The following is a 10064-nucleotide window of genomic DNA, read 5'->3' on the forward strand; positions in this document are numbered from 1 at the left end:
AAGAGGCTAGGAAAAGCAGAGTACCTTCGCCGCGCTGGGCGAGATTTTCGCACCAACTGGTTCCGGAGGCGGCTGTGCGCAGTCAGCGCGGAGCGTGCGGGAGATGTGGTCGACGGTGGTGGCGCGCGCGTCGGCGGCGGCGCGCGGTCAGCGCGGTGGCGGGCGTCGGCGGCGCGGCGGCAGCGCGGCAGCGGCGCAGCGCGGCGAAGCAGCGCGGCGCAGCGCGGCGGTGGCGCGCGGCGGCGCATGGCGCGGCGCGGCGGCGCGCGCGCAGCGCAGCGGCGGGCGCAGCGGCGGCAGCGGCGGTAAGCGCGCGGCGGGCGCGGGCGGCGGCCCAGCGCGGCAGCCGCGCGGCAGCGGCGCGGCGGCGCAGCGCCGCGGCAGCGCAGCGCGGCGCGCAAGCGCGGCGGCGGCGCGCGGCGCCGGCGCGCGGCGCGCGCGGTGGCGCGCGGCGAGCGCCGGCGGTGGCGCGGCGGCGCGGCGGGCAGCGACGGCGCGCAGCGGCGGCGCGCAGCGGGCAGCGGCAGCGCGCGGCGCGGCAGCGGCGGCGCGCGGCGGCGCAGCGCGGCGGCGGCGGCGCGAGCGCGGCGGCGGCGCGCAGCGCGGCGCGCGGCGGCGGGGCGCGGCGGCGGTGGCGGCGGCTGCCCTTCCTCTTTCCTCTCCCCCTTCTCCTCTTCCTCCCCTCTTCTCCTTCCTTCTCCTCTTCTTCTTCTTTCTTCTATTCTTCTCCACGACCTGACCCTTCTTCTCAAAATATCATTCCTCCAAATTTAGGTCAAAGTGAGGGAAGAGCCCACCTCTTCCCCTTATATATGGGTGAAGATGGCCCTTCCTTAAGTCCCATAACACAAAATAAAGGGAGAGAAAATAAGCAAGAAAATAGGAAACGGGCTTGTCAGGCCCAACATAAAAAAAGGGGGGGAAAAGGGTTCCTCCCATGGGCCCTTCCCCCGCTACACGACAATACGAATAAAGGGAAAACTATAAGATAAAGTAACTGACTGTAACGGTGTGCTCCGGTGGTCGGCGTCCGCGTCATGCCGAGTAACGGAATGCGGGATCCTGTGTTGCTGCAGCGGCTCGTCGTGGTGGCTGGACTCGTCTCGGTGGCGAGCTGGGTAGTGCCGGCTCCTCGGGAGCTGGGTCGGGGAAGTCCTGCTGCTCCTCTGCTGCTGGCTCGATGACGTCCGGTGGTGACGCGCCATCAACAACTTTCTGAGGCATTTGACGGTATTAGTAAATAATAAATAACGAATAAGCAGATGTATATCCGTTGAAAAATGTACTCCCATTAAATTTAATTATTCACATGGAGGGATCATAGCTTGTATTATAACCTCATCACATCTCAACAAATAATACAATTATTCATCACCCATTTTAGGGGCCTTGCAACATTTAGTCTCTGATCACAGATTTTTCTCAAAATTTTTAATGTCATTGTGACTGCACAAAAAACAAATTTTGGTCTGATCATTATCCTCAATATGTAATAAGCATATATTTAGATGTAGCCTTTGTGATAGCACAGTAAAGATACATTAATCTTCTACCCCAGCCTTGAGCATCTCATACATTACCATTAGTTTGCCATCCAAAATAATCAGACCTTGGTGAAGCACAAAAAAAACCCAACTTAAATTTTATTTTGATCCCAAGAGTACAATGATAGATGGCCATGTATTGGGTTCATAACCAGTGTGCTTAGACTCAAAGTATATGTGAGGGTTTATTGTGTTTTATTTTGTCTTTACTTCAAGGGTAATTTTCATCAAATATCATCAACATATGGCTTAACCTAGCATATATGATTATTGCACATCTTTTTTATGTGGTATAAGGATGTAATTTATTAAATGAGCGTAGTTCATTGCCAAACTTAAACTTGAATATGAGTCTACTTGGGTAACCATTTCTTGGTACCTACATTAGGACCTTATTTTTACAGGTTTTTAAATTCATCCAAAATTTCCACAAAATAATATGATACAGTAAAAAAAATTTAGTTTATAATGGATAGGTTATGCCTAACAGGGGGTTGAATTAGGTATTTTTATATGGTTTTATACCAATCTTGTGTAGGATGGTTGACGGAGATCAACACACATATTTTTGTACTGATTAGGGTTAGTCCCCTACTCCTGTCGTGGGGATATCCGAACTGAAGTTTTTGATATACCTGACCCAAGTTTAATACCTCCCAAGAAAAAACACTTGGTAAAGGGGAATACGCTAGATATCAAAAAATAAAATATTTGACGAAGAGATAGACGTCCTTAGTAACCATAGTTTTTTGGATGTGCGAGTCCTCCACCTCCTCACAGGTTGCTCTTCCTTTGTCCCACTTACCCTAGTCTAGATGATAACCACAATCCTCTAAAATTTCTTAAGAAAATCAAGTGATAATCAAGCAAACTTACAAACAGATATCAATGATTTTTAAGTGTTAATCACAAGTATTTGAAAGATATTTTAAGTGTTAAGCACGAGTATTTGAAAGATATTTTGTGTCCAAGTTAATGTGTATACAAGATAATATATATTCAGGAAGCTTTGCACTCAACAACATATATGTTCAAGATGATACGAAATGTAGCTCACTAGATTTCAGGTTTATATATCACTCTCTTATTTGATGTCCTTTTTCTCTATTCTCTCTTCAATTCTCAACTTACTTTCAATTTCTTTCAAATCTTTCTCACATCTTTGTTTCTCAATGTCTTATATCTTTTCTCAATCTATATCCCAGAAATTTCCCTTTCCACTAATTTCCTATGACACATAAGAATGGAAACGTGCACTTTTTGATGATTCAAACCTAAGATTTTTCCTCCTTTCTTTTCCCTTGAATGCCCATTTTTTATCTTCTTTCAATTTCTATTTTCTGCTTGATCAACCTGAAATCAGTACAAAAAAAAAAAAAGAACCAGACGTACCAGGAATGGATAACAAATCCTTGATTCTTCCTCTTCCCTTAATTCCCTTTTGAGAGATGATCGCATAGGTAGCAAAAGCTCGGAGAGAGACCTTTCAACTTCAAAAACTAGGGCTAAAAAATAAAACACTCATATCCTTGAGGAGAGAGTAGGTGGCAGCATTAGATGCACACAACTTTTGAATTAAAGTGAGAAGACTTACCTTTCTTCCCTTTTTCTTTCTGTTACCAGTAAAAATTTGTGGAAGGGAAGTTTTGGGACTTTTAGAGAACATTTAACCTCCATAACATGATATCACATGTTTCAGGTAAATAATAAAATAAATATTATAAAATAAGGACAATCTAGCATGGTCAACCATTAACTTTTAGATGTTTAACCTACATTCTCGAATACCAAAAAAAATATATACGATTAAGTCATGTCTGGTTGACTCGAAAATCAGATGCAGAAATGTGTTGATATTTGATATGCCTCGATCTGCTACATATCTATTCACATAAGTATGTTATTAAGTTCCTTGGAACTCTAATTCATATTAGAGAAACTTCTACTTCAAATCAAACATTGATTTGATGTATAGTTTTATGTGGAATATATTTACTTAAATAGAAGCCATATCTTGGCCGATGTTTATGACTGAAAAAAAAATTAACTGATCTAGAAATTTGTTATCTAGTCACACATGAAGTATATAATTCACCATCTAAATTTGGATTAAATATTTTTTGGTCTGATCCATTGGTCTTACATGCTAAGCTCACTATGTCAGGGCATTCCATGAGCATAGGTGATGTGTGCGTGTATGAGATTGTTTTGAATTTCCAACTCATCCAAAAAATCTCTGGACATTATTCCAACTGGTTCTGAAAATATAACTATCATTGGTTGAGAGAGCTGCATAGTTTGACCAAATTTCATGTAGACTTCATAAGGTAAATTCATTGATATCCATGCATTGACTTGAAAAATAATGAAAATAATCATATTAAATCCATATTTATGAAAAAAGCACAATCATTCATAATTAATAAAATAATTTAGAATCATTTGTAGATGATATTAATTTTTAATTATGTATTTACAAATTCTAGATTTTTTTGACATTTAATATTTATTTTTAAATTAAATATGTTATGCCCTTTTCAGATCAGGTCAATACCAATTTTATTTAGGAGCCTACCTCAAAGCATGCCCACTACGTACCAGATAGCCATAAAATACAAGGTGTCATCGATTGCCAACATGGAGGGACAAATTGCTGATGATAGTAATTCTGGCACAAGTGTTCTCACTTGTCATTATCTTGGCAAATGATGATTCAAGTCCCCAAAGATATAAAACAAAATCATTTACCTTGTAATTTTACGCAAACCAGAGCGGTGTATATGCATCAACTAAGGCATAACTGAACTCTTAAAAGATTTTTAGATTATGAACTGTAAGTGATTATCCAAAATTATTTTGGAAGTAAAAATTTAAAACAAATTAAGACAGAACATTAAAAAACCAAGTTATGAAATAATCGCCTTGCACAAATATTAATTTTCTAATGATTACTTCCTGGACTGAGTTTCGTTAAGCTGCACAAATTTCTGTCATTTAGACCTATCAATGGTGTCTCTGGTACATTGAATCTCCTTACCATAATCTAGAACATCACCATGCACAATCCAAAAGATCTTATCACCATTTCGTTCTCTCAAAGATAGGGAGGTGCTAAAAATAAAACCTAATAATGAGGGGTCTCCAATTGATTGGTGAAAATTCCAACACTTGAGGAGCCAATATGAACCACGCTATCTAAAAGATATTTAGAAATTTATTTACTCTCTCATTTAACCTTCATGTCTTCAGTTATTGCATCCTCATAATCCTTTATTCCCATCATGCTCTCATGATGACTTAGGGCATGGTAAATTGTCAAACCCAAGTCATTTAATAATGTCTCAACTGATACATTTGGAAATCATTAAATTTATTTTTTTCTCCAAAATTTAATGAATATTATGTGACCTTTGAGCCAATCACACTACAATGTTTTGCTTAAGTCCCTTAAAGTTAATATTAATTCATTTTTATTCCCATGGGATGTTTATATTGAAGTTCATGAGTATGTCCAATGACCTAGGGAATTATGATGAGATCATAATATTGTTATTAATAGTCTTTAAATGTGACTTCTGAATGTTCCTATGTGATGGATAGTTTATATGGACATTGAATTATCCAGATATAATATCACTATCTGATCCTACTTATATAATAAGTATGGATGATCATGTAGCCTTATTGTGATGACATTAAGAACAAACAGTGTGTGCTCTTTAGAGAAAAAGTTCATTGGATTGATATGTCGACTTATATGAATGGGATTATACATAAACAACAATAAGGTTCATTTATGTCATGGTTTTATAAGTGATCCATTGACCGAAGACACCAAGGACATCGCGTGGATGGACGATTATGTTTTGACTACTACTTACATGTATTTAATCATGTGATTCAAATAAGTCTTACCTGGGATATAGTAAGAAGTATGTGAAGATGATTGAGTGGTCAAGAAGATATTTTCCAGCATCAGTATAAGGTGATATTGATTCACGGAAGATGATGCAGTTAAATTCCTCCACAATGTAATGAGTAAAGATTGAAGGCCATTGGCTTGACATCAATGTATGAATTTTGATGAATTTATCACCTGGACATGATGAGTCTACATACGCCTTGGCCAACCAATGACCATTCCATGGTTAACTTATTTATAATCCATTGAAAAAGTTAAATCATGTCTAGAGAGTGTATGGATGAGTTCGAAACTCAACAATTAATTATGTACACATCACATATGCTTATGAAATGTCCTGACATAGGTAACTTAGTGTATTAGGTCAATGGGTCAAACATACACATCTTGACTACTAATTTTTGTGTTCAACCATGTATTTAATTTTTTACGAAGTACCAAAGTTTAAGAGAAATCAAAATTTATTTGACCAGTCAAAAACATAGACAGATGTATGGGTTATGTTTTGGGGTCAACTATGAATGATTAACTTAAATATTTTATAGATATGGATATAACTGTGATCAATTATTGATCTTCAAATAAAATTTGGTCTAATATGAAGGAAAATATTCATTTATTTCAGAATTTTTGGAAGATCAAGTTGATAGATAGAGACTTCTAAAGCACAAAAGGATCTCTATATTTTCGTTCTGGGTAATCAATAAATTATTGATTAACATATTTTTAGTAAACACATAATGTTTGATTGAAATTTTGTGTAAACTTAATTAATATTTTAATAAATATTGATTTCTTATTTTTCTTATATGAGTATTCAAGCAAGTAGGCCTTGCACATCAGAAAAAGACCTACAGCCATGTGATTTTGTTTATTTTGGTGCTTTTTTATTTATAATATTCTCCCTGCATTACTGGATGGTATGAAATCATCATGGGGGCATTAGATGGTTCCCCAAAAGTTCCATGCATGCCCTAAAAAATTCTAAGCCTGATAAGAAAAACAAGAGGGTAAGATAATGAAAGAAAACTGTGGAGAAAGAAAGAAAGAAAGAGAGAAGAGAATTAGAATTAACAAAAAAACGAGGGACAGATTTTTACAGATATATAAATATAATAAAATGATGATTTGAAAGGAGAAAATAGAAGAAAAATTGTGGATTAATGAAGAAGGGGAAAATCGTGCAATATATATGAAGAATGGAAAGATTTGATTTGAAAGAGAGCTTAGCAGGTTAGATTAAGAGTGATATTTGACCCTAGAGTTGATTTGGTGTTGGGATGAGCTTCAAGAGAAGAGAGTATTTGGGTTATCAACTAGATTCTTAGTGGACCAAACTTTGAGAGAAAGTGGAGTTGACTTTATGAAGTGAGTGAATTAAGTTATCAAGACTATTATCAATAAGATTTTTTTAGAAGCTCTTGTGAAGGTGATATTGATTTATTTAATCAACCTATTGATTATTTATAATCAGAAGTCAAGAGTAAAAAAATATGTCAGAGTCAACAAGTTGACATTAGGAAAGAAATCAAATATCTCGATCTAATCATATTGGGAGAGTTAAGGGATATTGAGAGGAGTCTCTAAACTAGGCTAAGGGGGCACTTCAGTGACCTCATTCACAACAGCTAAGGGGGCTTAGTGAAGTTGACACGTGTGGTCAGAAGAATAGGAGTACACATGCATCCAGAAATGTAAAGGGAGCTGAGGAGCGGTGAGTTCATCAATAACTTTTTTGTTTATTTGATGGCCATGCATCACTATGTTTTCAAGCTTGGTGGGCTTTAAAGTTAGAATAGGTCTTTATTGAATTGCATGCAAGAATATCCCTAGTACAGGACTAAGGACTAGGCCTCCATGTTCATTCATCTATGTGTAGACCTTCATCTCCATTCCACTAGATAGGCAAACAATCATTTGAGAATTAAAATAGAAAACTAAAAGGAAATATTTAAATAACTAATCTAACCCTCCCCCTCCTAGATATAAACCTACCCATATAAACTAACAGTGAGGATATTGGGGAAGGTGTTACCTAATGACCCCTTTTAAGCATCAATACTAATTGAATGGTGGATTAGGGTTTGATGATTAACCACACCCTAAGTCATTCAGCAGTCTCCTGCAGATGAATGATTATACATATAGGATAACCGATGATGGTCCAGGTTCCACGAGAGAGTTTATTCGATACTTTGTATCTTCTAGAGCATGAGATGTAGCTTGGGACCCCATGGACTGGAAACTTAACCAATCAATTGAGTTATATCAATCCTTGGTTAATTAATCTATACGTTGATATAGTTAATTAATAAGTTTGGCTAATAATTTTCATTGGGAAATTAAAGTTATTAAATATAATGACATATGAGCCTAGATGGTCACATGCCTAGTATTAAAAAGGCATTGGTTGATACAATCTATTCAAGTGAATTTTGACAAAAGTTTTAAGTATAAATAGGGGAGGGGCACCCATTTTAGGAACCCAAGTCAGCAAGAGCTTGGAAACCCCCCCCCCCTTTACTCCTTATCTCTTTCTCCCAAAACCACGATAGAGTCTTGATGATCAGAATATTAACAATATGTTCAAGAAGAGTAGGAGAAGAAGTATATATCCAAGAGTTCCGTGGTCGCGTAGATACATCTAGAAGCTGGACATGTGAATGGCTTCAGAACACTCTCCTGCAGAGGAAGTCAAGGGTAGAACAGATAGGGTGCCTCCAAATTATGCATTAAAGAAAATCATAAATGATTGTGTCAAAATCAAATTGATCATTTACCCACCACCACATGCCACATCAGTGAAATGATGTATGACATATCACTCACTCACATGAATAACCATTTTAACCAGTCAAATTCCACTATGATATTCAACCATGTACACTTGTCGATGAGGATTCTATTAAAATATATTTTTTCACTTATGAATATAACTTCATTAACCAAATATGAAGAAAAGCATATTCGGCATGCTTTCCTCATGGATAATGTTTGTAAAATTTTAAAAATCAGATTAGTTATCTATATTTCCTATCTTAATCCCATACTCCCTCTATACTTGACTCCCCTGAAACAACTACAATATCTCAATAACTGAGTTCAGAGTGGATTTATCTCCCAATACTAGGTGAAGAAATTATACATTTGGTGTATGAACTTAACAAGAATATAAGACCCCTAAATTGATTTTACTCAGTATAAATATATAATATTTTAAATTGAATTCATCACAGCCACCCTATGCTAATACATTCTAACACAACCACAACTAATTATGATGTGAAGATCCCTAAATATGAGTTGGTGGCTAGGTGGGAAGTAAAAACTCATTTCAGCTGAAATTCTACCCCCTTAAGTAGCATGCACGAATAAAATCCCTCAAATATGAGAAATTCATGCATGTACAATACCAGTAATGACTTAATAAAATGCTTAATTACTTCATCAATCATTTTTTGAAATGGAAATAATATTTTTCTTTAATTATATATTGTGTTTAATAATAATTCAATAATCAATAATTAAACATGTGCCAAAAAAAATAAACAAAGGCACCAAAATCATGATTATATTCTAATATATGATTTAGTATGGGTGTTTATTTGTCAATAAAGGTTTTTAAATCATGCTGGGAAATAAAATAATTCCTCTCATTTGGAAAAAATGTAGACATTTGTTAGGTATGTATGATAACCTAATATGTTTAAAAAATAAAAATCCCATGGGCCCATGTTCCTTGTTTCCCCATGCACATCCCACTTGATGTTTGACAAGGAAGGTGAGGGTGAGCTCAAGGTCCCAGTTTGAGATGACCTGGCGCATCATAAGCGCCCATTTGTGTCCACTTTGGTAAGCCTTTCCCACTCATCCATAACATTGGGCTGTCTGATTTTGCGGTACGTACCCGATAGATATTGTGGTCCATGTACACCTGCTCCATTGTCTAGGGAGTTATGGACTGTAGTCGGCTGATCGATGACTCATTAACAACATATTAAGTTTTTTTCGATAAACTAAATGTTAATTAATATTTTGAGGCAATAAAATCCTCCTACATGTAGCCTAAACTTTCTAGAAAATATGAAAATTGGAAATTTTACTGACACATCCTAAACAATATCAAAGTGTATATAATACCCTTTTCTATATGAACTAATTTATATTTCACTTACAACTAGAGTAATTTATTGCTCAATATACCCCTCATTATTTTCACCCAATTATATACTAGCATCACAAGTTTTCACTTTTAACAGTTTTAAGTTAATTGAAAGCCTAAGCTATGGAATTCATAATCTATGAAATATCATATCTGACTGAGTTTAATGGGGATGAGTGTGCCCCTTTACCTTTAGATTCCCTTTTTATCCTTGTATCATTTCTAATCTAACTCAGAGATAGCAGTGATGACTCCACATACTTGCGGTGATGCTTTGAGAGCTTATTATTTGAATAAACACATCATGGGATTCATAATTTTGACCGAGTTGCATATGGATGAGTGCTTCCATGTGTCCTTTCTGAACCAGATCAGATATTGCAATCATGTCTCTGGATACATGAATATCGAATGATATGGTCTGGCAATAAATTTT

Source organism: Wolffia australiana, chromosome 5 (assembly GCF_029677425.1).
Source record: "Wolffia australiana isolate 7733 chromosome 5, ASM2967742v1".
Classification (NCBI taxonomy): domain Eukaryota; kingdom Viridiplantae; phylum Streptophyta; class Magnoliopsida; order Alismatales; family Araceae; genus Wolffia; species Wolffia australiana.